Source organism: Calidris pugnax, unplaced genomic scaffold (assembly GCF_001431845.1).
Source record: "Calidris pugnax isolate Ruff unplaced genomic scaffold, ASM143184v1 scaffold18, whole genome shotgun sequence".
NCBI lineage: Eukaryota > Metazoa > Chordata > Aves > Charadriiformes > Scolopacidae > Calidris > Calidris pugnax.
The window spans coordinates 2,803,576-2,820,538 of NW_015090812.1; the positions used below are offsets into that span (position 1 = coordinate 2,803,576).

At 41.6% G+C, this 16,963-nt stretch overlaps 1 protein-coding gene across 10 annotated transcripts in view; it reads left to right on the forward strand.

Moving 5' to 3' along the window:
• The window catches only part of DAB1 (Dab, reelin signal transducer, homolog 1 (Drosophila)), a 544,445-nt gene that overhangs the window by 479,919 nt on the left and 47,563 nt on the right, over positions 1-16,963 (forward strand). The gene's annotated exons all lie outside the window — the stretch shown is intronic.

A 16,963-nucleotide genomic window follows, 5' to 3' on the forward strand; every position in this document is an offset into this window, starting at 1 on the left:
TTCTGCCAGATATAAAAAAAAAATACTTCTTGGAAATACCAGCCCCCTGTTTTTAGCAGCCCCTGGCACAGACCATGCCCAGGTAGGTTTTTTCACCCAGCCCTGGGCCAAACTGCCCTAGTCCTCTGGATGCTGCTTGAGACTCCTCAGTGACTTTTGAGAGTGTGATAATAAGGGATTAGGATTAGAGGTTAGGATTGTCTTGGATTGGGCCCCTTGTGTCATGGGGAAGCCAAGGGGAAGAAAATAAGCTGGAGCAGGGACAACCCCAGGAGAGTGAACCTTGTTTCCCCCTCTGATGCCTGAACTAACACTTAGCTGGGATTGCCCTGGAGATGTCCCAGGGGAATCCTAAGATTATTTCAGATCCGTACTTCTACGTGAACATAGTCATAGTCATAATGCTATATAATCTCATTAACAGCAGTGATGATCTTCTGTGAGGCACACCATAACCATAAGAGTCAGAGCTTTTGTACCATCAATGGTAGAAAAAGTATATATTGTGTGGAATTGGGGGTAAACGATATTAAAAAGGTTTGAGTTGCTATTTGAGATGGCCAAGTGGCAACTTCTCCAGTAGCATCTGATTGAGGAAGTTGCAGGAGACTTTCATGCCTTACACAGTTTTTGCCACAGCAATATCATGTTTGATTTTTTAAATTGCTCTGAAAGAAGAAACCTAAGCAAAACATTATACTACTTAGATATAAAGCGACAACACACAAACTGTTTTAATCCTAATTAAGAAGATTTTTACAGCAGTTTAAGCTCTGCCTTGAATTTTAAAAAGCTCTTGATTTAATCTTTTGAAAGATTAACTATTTAACATGATGCCAGAAATAAAACCCTACTGATGATAGATGAAATTACCTTTGCCGGTTAATTTATATTATTAGAAAATCAATGTCATTGAGCTCGCTGATACATAATACAAGCAGTTAGTAATGAAAAGCTCATTTGGAATGTGTTGTGTACAGCATGTGGAAAGTATTCATACAAAAGCAGTGTTTAAGAGAACATGGCTGAGGTTACAGTCTGTGCTCAGAAGATAGGAAATGTCAGAATTAGTGCTGCCTGTGCAGTTGTGGTTGGGTCATCTAATAAATAGATATTAGGGGAGTATTTAAGTAAGTATGTGATGACATACCTTTTTTTGACTGGAGAATGCCAGCTTTGCTCAGTGTACAGAACAGTGTAATACACCAAACAATATGGTAATATTTTGTTTTCTTCATCATCTGCAAATTGAACTGAGACCACAGTTACTTCCCTAAGACTAAAGTCTTTGTCTTGGGGAAGTAAAGAAGAAAGAGAGAGATATGTGTTCCGTGGCACTTGTCTCTGCATGTTTCAAAAACATAGGATTTACTTTCATAAAATAAATAGGGAAAAGAGGCTATGTTTGGAAACCAAGGTGTGGTTGAGCCAAGTTGACTTTCCTGCAGTGTCCTGTACACCCTCCACTTTGTAACTAGTGAGGTGGGGACATGAGAACAAATCTTCTTCATTTCATAACTTTGACACCCTGTACTCTAAATCTGACATAACTATATCATTCTTATAGTAACCCTGTCACTCACTCACTGAGGCTTAGACTGAAACCTTTAAATCCACCTTCCAGACGTCTGCCCCTGAGCTGCTGGAGTGATGGACAGGAGTATTGAGTTGTCCTTCTTGAAACAGGGCTGTGACAGAGGGATGTAGGGAGCCTTCAATATCAGTTTTTATGTGCTGTTTTTGTGGGGTTTTTTTGCAAGCAGGAGAATCGTGCTTTCCATGCCAAGCTTTTAAAGCAGGGGTGCTCTGCTGGTTCTTCACAGGCATCATCCCTTCGGCTTTTTCCCTAGCTTGGGTCTCTCAATGTCATAGAATCATGGAATGGTTTGAGTTGGAAGGGACCTTAAAGACCATCGAGTTCCAACCCCCTGCCCTGGGCAGGGACACCTCCCACCAGACCAGGTTGCTCCAAGCCCCATCCAGCCTGGCCTTGAACCCCTCCAGGGATGGGGCAGCCACAGCTTCTCTGGGCAACCTGTTCCAGGGTCTCACCACCCTCACAGGAAATAATTTCTTCCTGATCCAAATCTATGGCAAAAAGGTTGTGTTTTGCTCACACAGATCTTCTGGTACTGAGTTTATAAAATTTGGAGACTGATGTTCACATGTGTGCAACAGGGAGAAGAATATGCCCATTATAATAGGGAGCAGCCTGGCTAATCTTGCATTTACTTTCCCTTCTTTTAACTGCCCTCCCTGTCCCCCACAATGCTTTGTCCTGTAGTTGTGTTTCCATGATTTTGGAATTCCCAAAAGGATAATTCTGGGGCTGCAGTGTTCATTTATTGCTTATTTGGAAAGGTTATATACCTCTCTAGAGTGTCCTTTCTTAATTTTCATCATTGGCTATTGCTATCATGTCTGGCACGACGGCAGTCTGATGTGATAGAAAAGAGAAAAAATATTCTGAAAAAATGTAGGCTTCTGTATGTTTAGTATCTTGTAGACTGCTATTGGATTTTAATTTATTACAATAAAAAATCAATTTGTAGCTCAAAACTAGCAAATTTTTTAAAATTGGCAGTGTCATAGCTGACTTCATACAGATGATTTAAGGGAATTGCTCCATAATTCATTACAAATGAAGGGCTGTAGTTGGGTTACTACTGAAAATGATAAGCAAGGTTTTTTTTTCCCCCTGTACTTTATAGCTCTCCTTAATACGTTCCAGACCTAATATTCATCAAAAAATATTGATTGTAATAATGGTGTTATTCCAGCCATCAGGAATTCTACCCTTTGAGTAAATTTATCCATGAAGGAGATCAGGTTGAGGGTGGAATATCATTTGGGAAGAATTTATCTCGGCGAGAAAAAACACAAGAAAGATTTGCTGTGAGTTTGCACTGTAGATGCAATACAATTTAGTTCATCTATAGCACTGTGATAGAAATAATAACACTCCTCTCTCATATTTCATCATTCTGTTCCATTCCATTCTAATCTAAATAAGTCCCTCCAGACCACTTTTCAAATACTTGTCAATGTATTCAGAACATGATACAAGGGCCCTGTAGGTTGCATATACTCTTATATAGACTCTCTCAGCTGCTGGAGGAGGCTGCTCACATGGGCAGAACACCACCAATGGTTCTGCTGTTAAAGTCCTGACATTATCTGTACAATCCAAAATTATATTTAATTTGACTAACAAGATGTTCTGCTCTCGTACAGCAAAATTTGTTATTACACATGGGGTTTGACCCTAATTTTTTCTTATAAATGCACCTTTTTTGTCTACTGTTGTAGATAATATTGGCCATCCATCCCATTTACCTTCTCCAGAATATGTTTGCCAAATATATACCTGAAGAAAATACATTAATTTCTTTTTAACATAAAAAAATCTACCACAATTATTACTAAACCCAGACTTTTTCTACCTAAAGCAACTTCAGAGATTTCTTGGCTGCATAGTATAGGGAAATAATTTTTGATCATTTGTTCTGTCATATTCCTCCTGCACCCTGGTGACATCTCAAGACGTGATCTTTCAAACACAGTATGGCACAAGCTGAAATATATTCTTCATTAGTAGACTTTCATGAGAGTTTTTTTTATATTTTTAATGGCATGGTCCGTAGAAGGCGGAATTGCAAATCGCTGTGTTGTGCTATTTAATCCTCTCCTTTTCAGGGTGGAACTTAGTGGTTAATGTGTTCCTTAGAAAGTGACAAAACCCGTAACTCTCAATACAGCAGGATATGCAAAATTTTTAAAGGACCATCATTGTTCGTTAGCTATTTATGAGTATTATTTTGTTAATCACACACATCAGGCTATCTCCCTGTGATAGCTTAGTAATGCTTCATTAGACGTGCATGACTAATATGGCCTCCTTAAAGAGCCTGTAATTGTCTCGTTGTTTATTTATGTAACAATAAATCTTTGTTTACTGTAGGTTACTTTCTGAAAACGTATTTAAAAATAATAATTAAATTCTGTCAAATACTTAGGAAAACATTTTCTTCTACACTCATGTAATGAGGTATACTTTTAAACTCTTGTTCTTTCTAATTGCGAAATCCTGTTGACTTTAATGGAAAACCCAGGCGCTGTGAAAGAGAAATAAGATGAAAGAAAAAAAAAAACCAACTAGTATTTGGCTTTAAGTAAAGAATTATTTCTATTAAAGTGGGTTTCATTTGCATTGTCTATTATATACTTTGGAGAGACTGAAAGACTCAGTCTTTCAGAGATGTTGACCCATATATTTATCAAAATACAGAGCTTGGGCACAGCCTGTGGGATTGTAAAATTTCTAGGAATACTGTAAGTGTCTGATTGGGTTAGAGTATTGCAGAGAAATATTGCAGTCCGTTACTCATGGTTTATTAATTTAATTTGTAGCCAGTTTCTTCAGGCTGTCAGTATGAAATCCAGGAAGGAAAACTGTATGTATAAATATATATATTTCATGTTGACTATATATTATTATTCTCATTGTCCATCCCTTACTCTAACCTTTATTATCTTTGAGGAGGATTATGTGACTCTCATGCTGAGCAGGGTTTAGCTATGGGAGAAGGTGTTACTCAGTGAATAACACCTCCTTATTCTATGGAAGTGGGACCAGACCTTACCTGTGGTAAGGTCATATAACTAGTGATTGTGCTTCTGCTTTAACTCTTCACAATGTCCAATTAAATAATAGGTGTAGTGGGTGGTTATAATGGTTATAATCCTACTGGTTTCAGATTGTTCTCTTCTAGTGAGACAATAAGGCTGTGATATGATCTAGCCACTGTTTTAGATGCCTACATCTGCCCATCTTCCTGCCCTTTTAAGTTCTCTTGACCTTATAATGCACAGATTTTTCAAAGGTGTTGCTGAGGCTTCTGTAAAGCATTTTCCAGGGACTTTATCAGGTTTGTGCTGATAACCCCTGGATTTGCTGCTCTTTTCCATTTGAAAGGAATGATAGTGTTAATTATGCTGATAGATTGCTAACAGGACAGCTAAACTTGGCTGAAAGAAAATTTTAGCAAGATTGAAATTCTCACTGTTGGCAGAAGATACCTCATTTAAAATGTACCAAAGGTACTTCTTGACTTTACTGGAAATCTGTTGGTTCTGGCATCTTTGACCAGAAATCGAGGTACGATTATGGATCTGTAGTTATTCCTTGAAGCACATGTGCTGGAGCAGATGAAATGTCAAACTGTCAAGTCTCTATCACTGAGCGTCTTGGAATATTTAAAAATAGAAATAAAAGAAGGAATTAATTTTATCTCTACTCTACTTGCTCTGCAGTGAGTGGGGAGAGGCGGTGTGATGAGTTCACTGACTTTTTGTGTTTGCCAGAGCATGGCATTGGCCAGGAGATTGTTTATGGTCCCTGCCTGAGGCTCCTTCCAGCTCCAGGCCAGAAGCACCACAGGTGGATTTTGTCCCCTTCATTTCTTTGAAAATGGTCTTCCCAAAGTTCTTGCTAGTCTCTTCATGGTTGATCTCAGGTGTGGCACTTCAATAGCATCGTTAACTTATCAGCTGATTTTGAGTAAAGTCCTTCCACTTGGCCTCCATGGCTCTTGTGTCTGGATTTTACCCCTGTGTTTCTAATTTCTCTTTCTCCTGCAGTTTCCTCTGGGATTTCTTGGGTGCTCTCTGTCCTTGATTTCTTTTTTTTTTTTTCTGCTTTGCTTTTTATCAGAATGTCTTCATTTGCAAGTACAAATTTGGTTATTGTGTCAAACCACATGGTGTCAGCCCTTTCTCCTTCTGTTCAAATCCCGACATGTCTCTCCAGCCCTCTCCTTACATGTTTAGCCAACAGTTCAAGCTGAGCGGGGCTAAACCGGGTCTTTTAATCCTGACTCCCAAAGGTCTTTCTCTGGCCTCCTTTTGCGAGTGCTGAGGGAAAATATCAGCATCATCTATTATTCAGCCCTGTAAACTCAGCAGCCTTTTTTGACTCAACCTTGTTTTCGATTGTCACATCCAGGGTAACTCCAGATCTTGCAGATTTTTCTTAACTGCTCTGAAATACAGCATTTAATGTCATGCTTACAGTCAAAACCCAGTCCTGCCTCTGTTCGTCTTGTGTCTCAATTGTTATCCTTTTCTTTGTCCTTGACAAATGTGACTTTTATTTCTGAAATCCATCGTGACTGCCAAGATTGCTGTCTCAGCTTATTCTTTTGATCATGTCACACTTCTCTTTGCATTCCTACGCTGAATCTGCCTTCTCTATTTTATCAGCCCATTGCCTAACTGTTATTTTTTCCCAGGCTCTTTGTGACTGCCTTTACTCTTCATCCAGTTGCAAGGAGTCATTCCACGGTACCAACTTTCATCATTCCATTTATTCAGCTTTCAAATAAATGACTCTGAGCCTCTTCCCATCCTGCCCATCATACTTTGGAGGAATTCTTTGTGCTTTGTTCATGGAGTACCTCCTTATTTTATCTTCAGATCCTTCCTTAAAGCACTCCCATGCTAGAAACTTGATAAACTCCAAGGCTGAGGCTGCTGGTGATCCCAGCCTGTCACGCAGAGCTGAGCTGCCTCTTGTAGTCACTCTGTTGTCATTTGCCTGGAATGAGGACACCCCATCTAGTGGCTTGTAGATCCAGCCCATGACATCTGGCCATCTTGTCGTTTCTGTTGTGGCCTTGCAGAGGTGTGGCTTGGGGAATGGTTCCACAGATCACATCAACCGTGCCTTCTACTGTGCCAGCCTGGTGTTTCAGGGGTGAGCTGCCCGCAGCGTCCTCACCCGGGAGGAAGGGGCAGAGGAGTGATGGAGGGCAGTGGAATAGGCTGCCCAGGGAGGTGGTTGAGGCACCATCCCTGGAGGTGTTCAAAAGATGGGTTGATGTAGTGCTGGGAGGTATGGTTTAGTGATGGTGATGCTTCTTGTTTGTTGTGCGGGTGTCTATTTTTGTCAAAGTTAGGTTGACGGTTGGACAAGATGATCTTTAAGGTCCCTTCCAACCTAGAAGATTCTGTGATCTGCCAGGGCAGTGAGGGAAGGACTTCTCCATGCCTGAGGGTTTATGAGGAGGAGCTACTCCAGTCACCCAGCTCAGAGACATCCCAAAGGGCATCTGACCCTTAGCTTTCAAAGGTTGGAATCAAAGTATAAACTCTCTGGGATTACCTTTTAATTCAGTGTTTTTAATCAGAATTATTTGTTTGTAGGAAGTTTTTGTAAGAAATGTTGGGTCTTGGGCCATGCTGAGGACTTTTAAGGACTACAGTCATAAAAATATTATGTAATAACAATAAAGAGCATACTGAAAAACAGCACAGTCAAATTTTGCATGCACACTTGAAAATGGTGATATTTGTGACCATACTTACGCCTTAGAGGGATTAGAATGCATTGTCTGTAGCTTCTGCCTTCCTCGACCTGCTGGCCACACTCTTCTTGATGCACCCCAGGATTGTATTATGGGGTGTATTCTGGCGGTTTTGTCACTGTGAAAAAAAAGTTCGCAAATGGCAAAACTAAGGTGTGATTTTGCACATTGTGAAGTCTGAGGATTTGGGGATCTAGATAGAGCTTTGGTTTGAACCTTATGTCCTTCCTCCTAACACTTGGCATCCAGAAGGCGGCTGAAATTTCTCTCCTTCCTCTCATCTGGAAATGCTCTGCTCTACAGCTGAGTTCAGCCTTCTGGTAGTGAGTATCTGCAGGAACTGCCTTGTGAGATTTCTGACACTAATTGGCATGAAGATAAAATAAAGCTATTCCAGACATTTTAGCCAAAGTGAAATAATTTGTGGGAATTTGTTATAGCTGTATTTTTCAGTGTGAAAAGGGTAAAAATTTGATTGCTTTCAAAAAGGCAGAAAATTAGATTTTGTGACTTCAGTGATGGACTTATTTGGATGTGTTTGGCTTCTTGTTTAATCCAAGTGCCCTGGGATGGATTTGAGAAAGGGAGGTCCTGCCACCTGCTCTGTGTGTTATGGTTTGGGGAACCTCACGATATACACGTTCCCAAGTCCCTTTTGGCCTCCATTGCATATGGGGGTGGTTATCTGTCTGTAGGGGTGTTGTAGTAAAAATTACTATGTAAACACTTCTGATTTTGAGGGGGGGGGGGGGTTTGGAATGCTTAAACAGAATTTAGGGTGAATTTTACTAAAAACTCAAAAGTCAGCTTTTGGTTATAGAAATGCTTGTTGTTATGAATCCCAATTACATAGTGGAACTGCACTGTACCCCTCCGGGGAGGTGGTGTCCCACAGCAGAAAACTCAAATTATAAAGTTATATTGGGGTTTTTTTGGCTTATAATCACTACCCTTTTGTGATTCAGGTGAACAATTTAGGGTAGGAAAACCACATTGTAGTCCCAGTGGTCTCCAGCTGTGATTTAGCTTTCTAGAAGAGCACCCAAAATACAGGGGTGCTTGGGGCAGGGGAGTTGTTTGCAAGTGCTGCTATTTTTAAGCCAGGTTAACGCATTAACTAGAAAAATGAAAATAAAATAAAAAAAAAACACTAGAAAAAACATGTCAGGCCCATTTTCAGCACTCTAATGGCTCAGGAAGGGGTTTAGCAAGAGAAATACTGACATAATAACAGCACAGGCGGCTGAGATGTGCTGAAGCCTCCCTGGAGCGCGGTGGGGGACCCGCAGCCCTAACAGAAAGTTCCATCCCCCTTTAGAAATCCACTGCTCCTTCCTCTTGGAGATGGCTGGGAAGCGTTAGGCCCCAGGTGTGGGGGTGGTTTTCCTGCCTATTCAGTGCATTTTATCTGGTGGGCTGCTCTGCAATTTTCCGTTTGCCCCAGTAATAGCAATACAAGCAGTGATGTTTCTGAATTCCTGTGCTAACTTGTGGGCTGTTTAACCTCTCCTATTGCTGGGGTCAGATGAAAGGAGGACCAATGACCTTCGCTGTCAGTGTAATGGGAGAGGGAAACTACAGGAAGGTTTACTTTTAAAGTTACCCGGAGTTTGCAGGATGATAATAATAGATTGTCTATTGGCAATAAAATCAGTGGAGGATGTTCTGCCCTCAGGAACACACTTGTATTTACAGGGAAGTCGGCAAGAGACTTGTTCAATCTGATAGTTCAGGTGGTCAAGTAAATGCCTTTTATCCTGCTTATTTTATGTATTAAGTGGCCCTGTGGAAGGAGAAGAGGAGGAAGGCTCTTATTTGCCAACAGTTACCCAACACAGACACTGCTTTTATCCCTGTCTTTCAATTGAAGAAAGTAATCATTTTCAGAGACCAGTGGATCTTTGCTTAATATATAAATAACTCTTCATGAAAAGTTGTCTTCCTAAATGAGATAATTGCACTCATAACCTTTCTGGTTTATGCCCTGTGTGCTCAGCATGCGGGCAACCATGTGTCACGGAGCCTAAGGGCTGGAACAGCATCTCCCGTCGTGCTACCAGGCACCTGGTGGTAATAGTGGAATTACAGCGGTGCCAAACGTGTCCCTACATTGTAGCATGCCAGAAAAAGCAGCGTTTAATGGACTTTACCTGTACTTCTTTAATCCTTTGTGGTTGCCATCCTAGTTCTGCACCATTGTACTCCCAGTGAAGCAAGCAGCTCCGTTCCTGCAGACTTTAAAGGGAGCATTGTGACATAGGTGAGGCAGAGCACTAATTAATTTGAGTGCCTTGACATTTAAAGCAAATGAGAAGTCTGGGCATCTGAAAATATTGCATATGGTTCCTAGACCTGTTCTGCATAGCTCTGAGTATTTTCTATTTTTTTTTTTTTGTCTTTTTAGGTAATCAATATGGATCCGAGTCCAATTTTTTTGATTGTGTCCTTGCCTTTAAAAAGGCTGAGTTGGTTTGTAGAAGGTTTTAGAGCCTTATGGGATCTTTAATTAGCCAAATGTGCTCCTGTGAATGATGCAGGAATTTGGAAGTATTTTAAAGTGTAAAGCACGTGAGAGTCTAACCTGTACGTGCAGAATGCTTAGTGCTGAGAGTGAAGTAATGAGGGAATTCAGATTTTGATGGTCCTCGAGGGCAAGGGTGCCCAGGAAAGCTGGTCATTCTTCAAGGAGGCACTCTTAAAGGCGCAAGATAAAGCTATTCCCAAGTCCCTAAAATCAAGCAGGAAGGGAAGAAGACCAGCCTGGCTAAATAGAGAGCTTCGGCTGGAACTCAGGAACAAAAAGAAGGCTTATAATCTTTGGAAAAAGGGCCTGGCAGATAAGGAGAAATACCATGAAGCGGTGAGGATATGCAGGGGGAAAATTAGAAGGGCCAAGGCTCAAGTGGAGCTCAGCTTGGCCACCAATATTAACAATAACAAAAAGGGGTTTTTTCAGTATGTTAACGTGCACAGAAGTTGTAAAGGGTGGGGAGGACTTAAGGAACAAGTAGTAGAAAACAGAAGCCAGCATCCAGGCATCAAAGCTGTGAAAGACTCTGCTGTGTGCATTTAAGTAAAAGGTGACGGCAGTGTTGCCCAACAGCTTTTCTGAAAGGCAGACCCTGTGTGACACCCCAAGCCAGGACAGAAAAGCAAGGCAGGGAGAGAGGAAAAAAAAAAAGTGTAGTTGCTGTGTTCTCTGCTGGGCCACATCTGTGTGCAGACTGTTTCATCAAAGTTTGCTTTTTGGAGATTTCAATTAGCAGAAGAAGACTTAAGACCAAACATTCAGCCTGCTTTACGTGAAAATGAACATGGAAGAAACAGTTCTGGGCATTAAAATATGCAGATGGCAGCTTTAGGACTTTTTTGGAGGGTGCCAGGGCAGAACTTAGAAATGCTCTCCGTTGCCTGAGTTGAAATGTAGAACTCTCATCACACAATGTGCCAAGCACCTGCTGAGTGTGACTCCAGAAATTCCTACCTCGGGATAATGCAAGGTGGAAAAACCCCCCAAAATCGAGCCAAAAAATACCTGCAAGTTCTTTGTTGTTTTCTAGGGTCTCTTTGAGGTTTGCCTTTTACATTTTCTTCTTATCTTTGGGCTTAGTGTTGCACATGCTTGTGTTGCTAGGAATGCTTTATATCCTAGGTTAAGTGTCTGTTGTGTGACCTGAGCAAATGAAGGAGTGGAACATTTATGGGATTATCTGAAGTATGGTTATACATGCAACTGTAACTCAAAAAAAAATGGTTTCCTCTATTTTTCTGTAGGAAGACTGAAAATAAAATGGCTCGAAGTGCCAGTGTGCTATTTATGACCGGGACAGGTAGTTAATGATAGTGTTTCTCAACTCTAAAGCTCATCTCCAGAGTCTTCTTTTGCTCACCTGCAGGTGCACTGAGTCCATCAACAGCCCTCAGGCACCTTCAGCACAGGGGTCATTATAACGGTCTGTGATCATGCACCTTCAGTTATGGAATAATCTAAGAACTGGTTGTTCCAGTTCTGTGTTGGGAAGAATATCCAGTAGCTCAGACATCTCTGCTGGGAAGCAGGAAGATTTCTCGTGATTGTGTATTTTAGAGAATGTAGTAGAAGAGAAAGGTGACCGCAGGGTGAAAGGCTTACCTGTTTATGCTATAGAAAAGGTAAATTCCAGTGTTTCTCATCTGCAAACTGGTAGGGATGTGGTAGGGAACATTCCAGGATGTCTCCTTTACTTGTATATTTATATATACTGGCCACTAGGAAATTAAGCAATTGAAGATGAAGAGTTGCACTGAGTAGGTTTTGTGCAGTTTGATACTATGCCACTGGAAATTGATCTATCATTGTGGAACACGGGATTCCTTTCTTCTATGCCTCTGTTTATTTCTTATTATCAAATCATTTTTTAATTTGAAATATGTAAAACATTCTGTCATATGAACTTCTTTTTTTTGCTTTCATTTTTCAGTTGGCTCATGAACATGACATATTGGTTCTACACAGTTTGTGAATTCTTAGAGTCCTTTTCAATTCTTATTCTTCTCTATACATGTGTCTTTCCCTCAGCCCCCTTTAAATTCTTATTCAATTGGTATGAGTATCTGGGAGAAAGAGAGAGATAAATATAAAATGAATCCCTCTTGTCCTTTTTCCCCTTTTCTGGGGAATTTTGTAACATTATAGAAGAAGATTTATGGTTGAAGAAAGTTGCTGTTTGACAACTATCCAGTGCAAGTCACATTTTAGTATTGCCAGTACGAGTGGGGTTTTTGTGATCTTTGCAAGCTCTGCTTTCTAGGGTTTGCATGACAAATCAAGAGAATCAGAGGCTGGTTTTCACTGATGAGCTTTTCAAATCACAGGCTACAAGAAGAGGGAGGATCGTCATGCTTGCTGAATCTGAAGCAGTTAAGATCTGAGACAGTTAAAGCCAAAAATTACCTCCAAAGCTCCTAGGAGTTGTATGAAGGAATTTCTTGTGCTGTTCATGTAAATCAAAAGCATTTCAGGAGGTGAGGAATATTGGTGTGAAGGCACAAAAGAACCTTTTAAAAGTAAAGGCTGCTCAAAAGACATTCACAGGCTATAAAGATGAACGCGATAAAAATATGGAGAGGTTCAGTGATACTGTAACAAACTGACTGTCTCATTACTCAATATTGTGCTCCCTCAAATTCAAGATTTAATCAATAAGCCTCTTAGAAACTTCAGAGTATATCAGGAAAAAATACAAGGCATGGTCAGAGGTGCTCTGCTTAGGCTGTTTGTAAGCTATGGCTTGAGATTAGAGGGCATTATTGGCATATTTATGGCTATTTTGATCTACTGGCCATTTTGCAGAAGGTGATGAGGCTGGGGGCTAAGGGGGAATACGATCGGACAGATGTATTCCAGCCCTGGAAACCCAGCAGTGGCCACTGGGCAGCTGCTATCCTAAAGAATGAAATAATATCCTTATAGGCAAGTATTGTTACTTGGACACCCCAGTGAAATAGTGAAATGGCAAGGTCAACCAATGCATTGTAGTCTGTAGGGGGTCCCCCACAGGTGCAGTGTTGGGCCATATTGCATTACTGAGCTGATAGTGGCCTAGTGGGGCCATTGACTTTGGCATCAAGGATCAGGTTTGCTGCTTCTTGATAGCTCTGTGCAAATCCTTCTTTTGTTTTAACCATCCCAATAAAGCAATGACTGTGTCTGATACAGAAACAGTAAGAAAATAGTACGAGACTCATGGCACATCCAGCGTCACAGCTTTAGTGTAGCGCAGTTGTTTTTCCAAAGCTCTGTGAAAGTGTTCTTTGTCCTGGAACAATATTTTGCAAGTACATATTTAAAATGTAACTTGGGATTAATAGTAATTGGACAAGGGAGTTTAGATTTAGCTAGCTACTTTCACTCTTGGTACAATAAAAAATTGAAAAGGCTTTGAAGTGAAGATACAAAATTGGCCACGTGTGCGTTCCAGTTTTGTTTTGTTCCTTTTGCAAGTTCATATATCTAATAAATGGATCCTCTGCATGAGCAACTTAACATTTGCTTCCTAAGACAATGAACAATAACTAAATTCATATCTGGTCTTTGTCAGACATTATTACAAATTATGAGAGCCAGACAGAAGTTTATTACCTTAGTGGTGTTCTCTTTTACAAATTAGGTTCTTGGAACATCCAGCGAGCTCAATATCACGGATCCATTCATCACAATTAGACTGCTGTGCTGGCAAAGTTCAGTCCTGCCAACTTAATTGACTCCGGGCATACGCCGGGGGTCTGGGCTGAGGACAACTCCAGGCCAGTGGAGAGAACCACTGCATGTGCCTGTCACAGAAGGCACAAGCAAGAACAAACTCGTGCATGCTCTCTGAAAAATTCACTGCTCTTACTCCACAGGGTAGATACAGACAGTAGCAGGACACTTTATTCATCAAGCAACGGAAATGGTAAGGCTCTCAGAGAAGAGCCACCAAGCTAGTGAGGGGTCTAGAGAACAAGTCCTATGAGGAGAGGCTGAGGGAACTGGGCATGTTTAGTTTGGAGAAGAGGAGGCTGAGGGGAGACCTCATTGCCCTCTACAACTCCCTGAAAGGAGGGTGGAGAGAGGTGGATGTTGGCCTCTTCTCCCAAGGGAATAATGACCAGACCAGAGGAAATGGTCTGAAGATGTGGCAGGGGAGGTTTAGATTAGATATTAGGAAGAATTACTTTATTGAGAGAGTGGTCAGGCACTGGAACAGCCTGCCCAGGGAAGTGGTGGAGTCACCATCCCTGGAGGTATTTAAGAAACGTGTAAAAGTGGCACTTATGGGCATGCTCTAGTGCCCGAGATTATTGGGGTGTGGTGGGATGTTGTATGTGATGCTGTTGGTATGGGGCTTGGGTGTTGTGTGGTGTGGTGTTTGTTGTGGGTGTGGTGGTGGTTTTTTGTTTGTTTTTTGGTTTTGCTGTGTGGTTGGACTCGATGATCTCAAAGGTCCCTTCCAACCACCGAGCTTCTGTGATATGATTCTGTGATAATTCGGATCTTACTGAGGCTGAAGGTACCCTTTTAAGCCATCTTTTTGTGTCCAACCAAACAGGCTCCTACCTGGGGTACTTCTGCTAAGGGCTTGCCTTTATCTAGGGTGAATTGGAGTGCACAGATTGAGCTCAGTCTCACACTCCTTGAAGACGTGCTGCTCCCTCCACGTACAATTACACTCACTGACTTTGTCCTTGACTCAGCTCTGCCTTGCCGTGTAAGCTCAGGAAGTCATATATTCTGCTTTTTGCTTCAGTCTCCTCGGTTGCAGGAAGAGAACGGCTCTCAAGAGTTTATTTTTACTGTTATTAAGAGGAAATGCAATTTACATATCTTCTGGGTGCTTGGCTGTGTCACAGCCAGACTGCTGACCCCCTGGAGGGAGGGAGTCTGTGATAACTGTGGCTAAATCTGTCTTGATTCTTTTCTTTATCGGCACCATATTTCATGTGCCCCTTTGTGATACACAGACCAAGCTTTGATCTGTGTATAATCTGAAACTTGTGTGGTTGGACTCGATGATCTCAAAGGTCCCTTCCAACCACCGAGCTTCTGTGATATGATTCTGTGATAATTCGGATCTTACTGAGGCTGAACTACCCTTTTAAGCCATCTTTTTGTGTCCAACCAAACAGGCTCCTACCTGGGGTACTTTTGCTAAGGGCTTGCCTTTATCTGGGGTGAATTGGAGTGCACAGATTGAGCTCAGTCTCACACTTTGCTGGAAGACGTGCTGCTCCCTCCACATACAATTACACTCACTGACTTTTGTCCTTGACTCAGCTCTGCATTGCCGTGTAAGCTCAGGAAGTCATATACTCTGCTTTTTGCTTCAGTCTCCTCGGTTGCAGGAAGAGAACGGCTCTCAAGAGTTTATTTTTACTGTTATTAAGAGGAAATGCAATTTACATATCTTCTGGGTGCTTGGCTGTGTCACAGCCAGACTGCTGACCCCCTGGAGGGAGGGAGTCTGTGATAACTGTGGCTAAATCTGTCTTGATTCTTTTCTTTATCGGCACCATATTTCATGTGCCCCTTTGTGATACACAGACCAAGCTTTGATCTGTGTATAATCTGAAACCGTGCTTTTCGTGCCAAGTGTTTTTATTGCAAAGCTTCTGCACTGAAAGGCCTTTTAGAAGTTGGCACTTGGAGAAGTCAGTCGTTAGGTTATTGTCTGCAAAATCAGCATGTATGGAAGAAGCACGGGGATTAGACAGACTTATTTTCTTCTCAACGTGAAGACATGCTTAAAGGCTGCCATCTGAGAAGTCCCTTCAGGCTTGGAGGACACTCCAGAGGTTACATTTTCCTTTTCTGCTCCTATTCCTGGGTTTGGGTTTTGTGCAAATGAAAAGTTTATGACCTATTGCTCGGCCCAAACTCCACGAGTGGCTTTGGGTCAAAAAAGATTCAGGGCTGGACTGTTTATTTGAGCTGTGCAGGATGTGGCACGTGTTCAGTCTCCTCAGCAGAAGGGCTCAGTCATGTCCAGATTCTGGCTTCCAAGACCTTTCTGCAGTGTCTGCTGCAGTAACCCCTATTGTTGTTATCCTTATTATATGCTTTTTCTCACTCCATGCTAGAATGTTCAGTTTAAACTCTCTTAGTACAAAACTGATCGTCTTAGCCAGTGCCTGGAAATGCCTCCAAATACAGATACCTCCATAACTACAAGAGGTTTCTAGTGAGTTTTGCCTTTCAGGTATTCATATGTGACATTTGTTTTTGAAAGCTGAATTGAAATAATACCCTGTTCCGAGACAGCTTGCTGTTCTAGTAGGAATTCAGTATTTTCATAGTTTGCTAAGCTTAAACTCTACTGCTCTCTTCCTTTTCTAGATCAAACTAGATTAAATTTTCCAGGTATTGTAGCAAATGTTTATATATCAGATTTTTGGTCTATCAAGTCCTTACCCACACCAACCACTGCCACATTTAAGCCAAATTACTGTGATCTGTCAAATATTGCTAATTCTGCTGTCCTCTCCCCACTGACATAAAACTGGAGTACTCATTGCAGTAGGAAAGGACTGTCAGATTTGAAATATGATGGTTCCTCTCTTGCATTTTGTTTAGACATATAGTTTATAAATCTGTTTCTCTTGTGAGTGCTGGTTTTCCCACTTTCCTCAAACGTCCCCATTTTTCTTATATGGCCTGGGTGAACTGCTCCTCCCTTGCCTTTCTGACACCTTGGAGCAAAACCCAAAGAATTTCCTGTAGTCATCTTTGGAAAATGGGCCAGAATAATAGAAAAGAAAAATGATGATGAAAAGCATCTGTCCAGTGGAGATGCTGAGATCTGTAGCAGCCTGTCATAGAATGGTTTGGGTTGGAAGGGACCTTAAAGATCATCCGGTTCCAAACCCCTGCCATGGGCAGGGACACCTCAACCAGACCAGGTTGCTCCAAGCCCCATCCAGCCTGGCCTTGAACCCCTCCAGGGATGGGGCAGCCACAGCTTCTCTGGGCAACCAGTTCCAGTGCCTCACCACCCTCAGAGTGAAAAATTTCTTCCTAATATCTAATCTAAATCTTCCTTCTTCCAGTTTAAAACTGTTAGCTCTCATCATATCACTACACA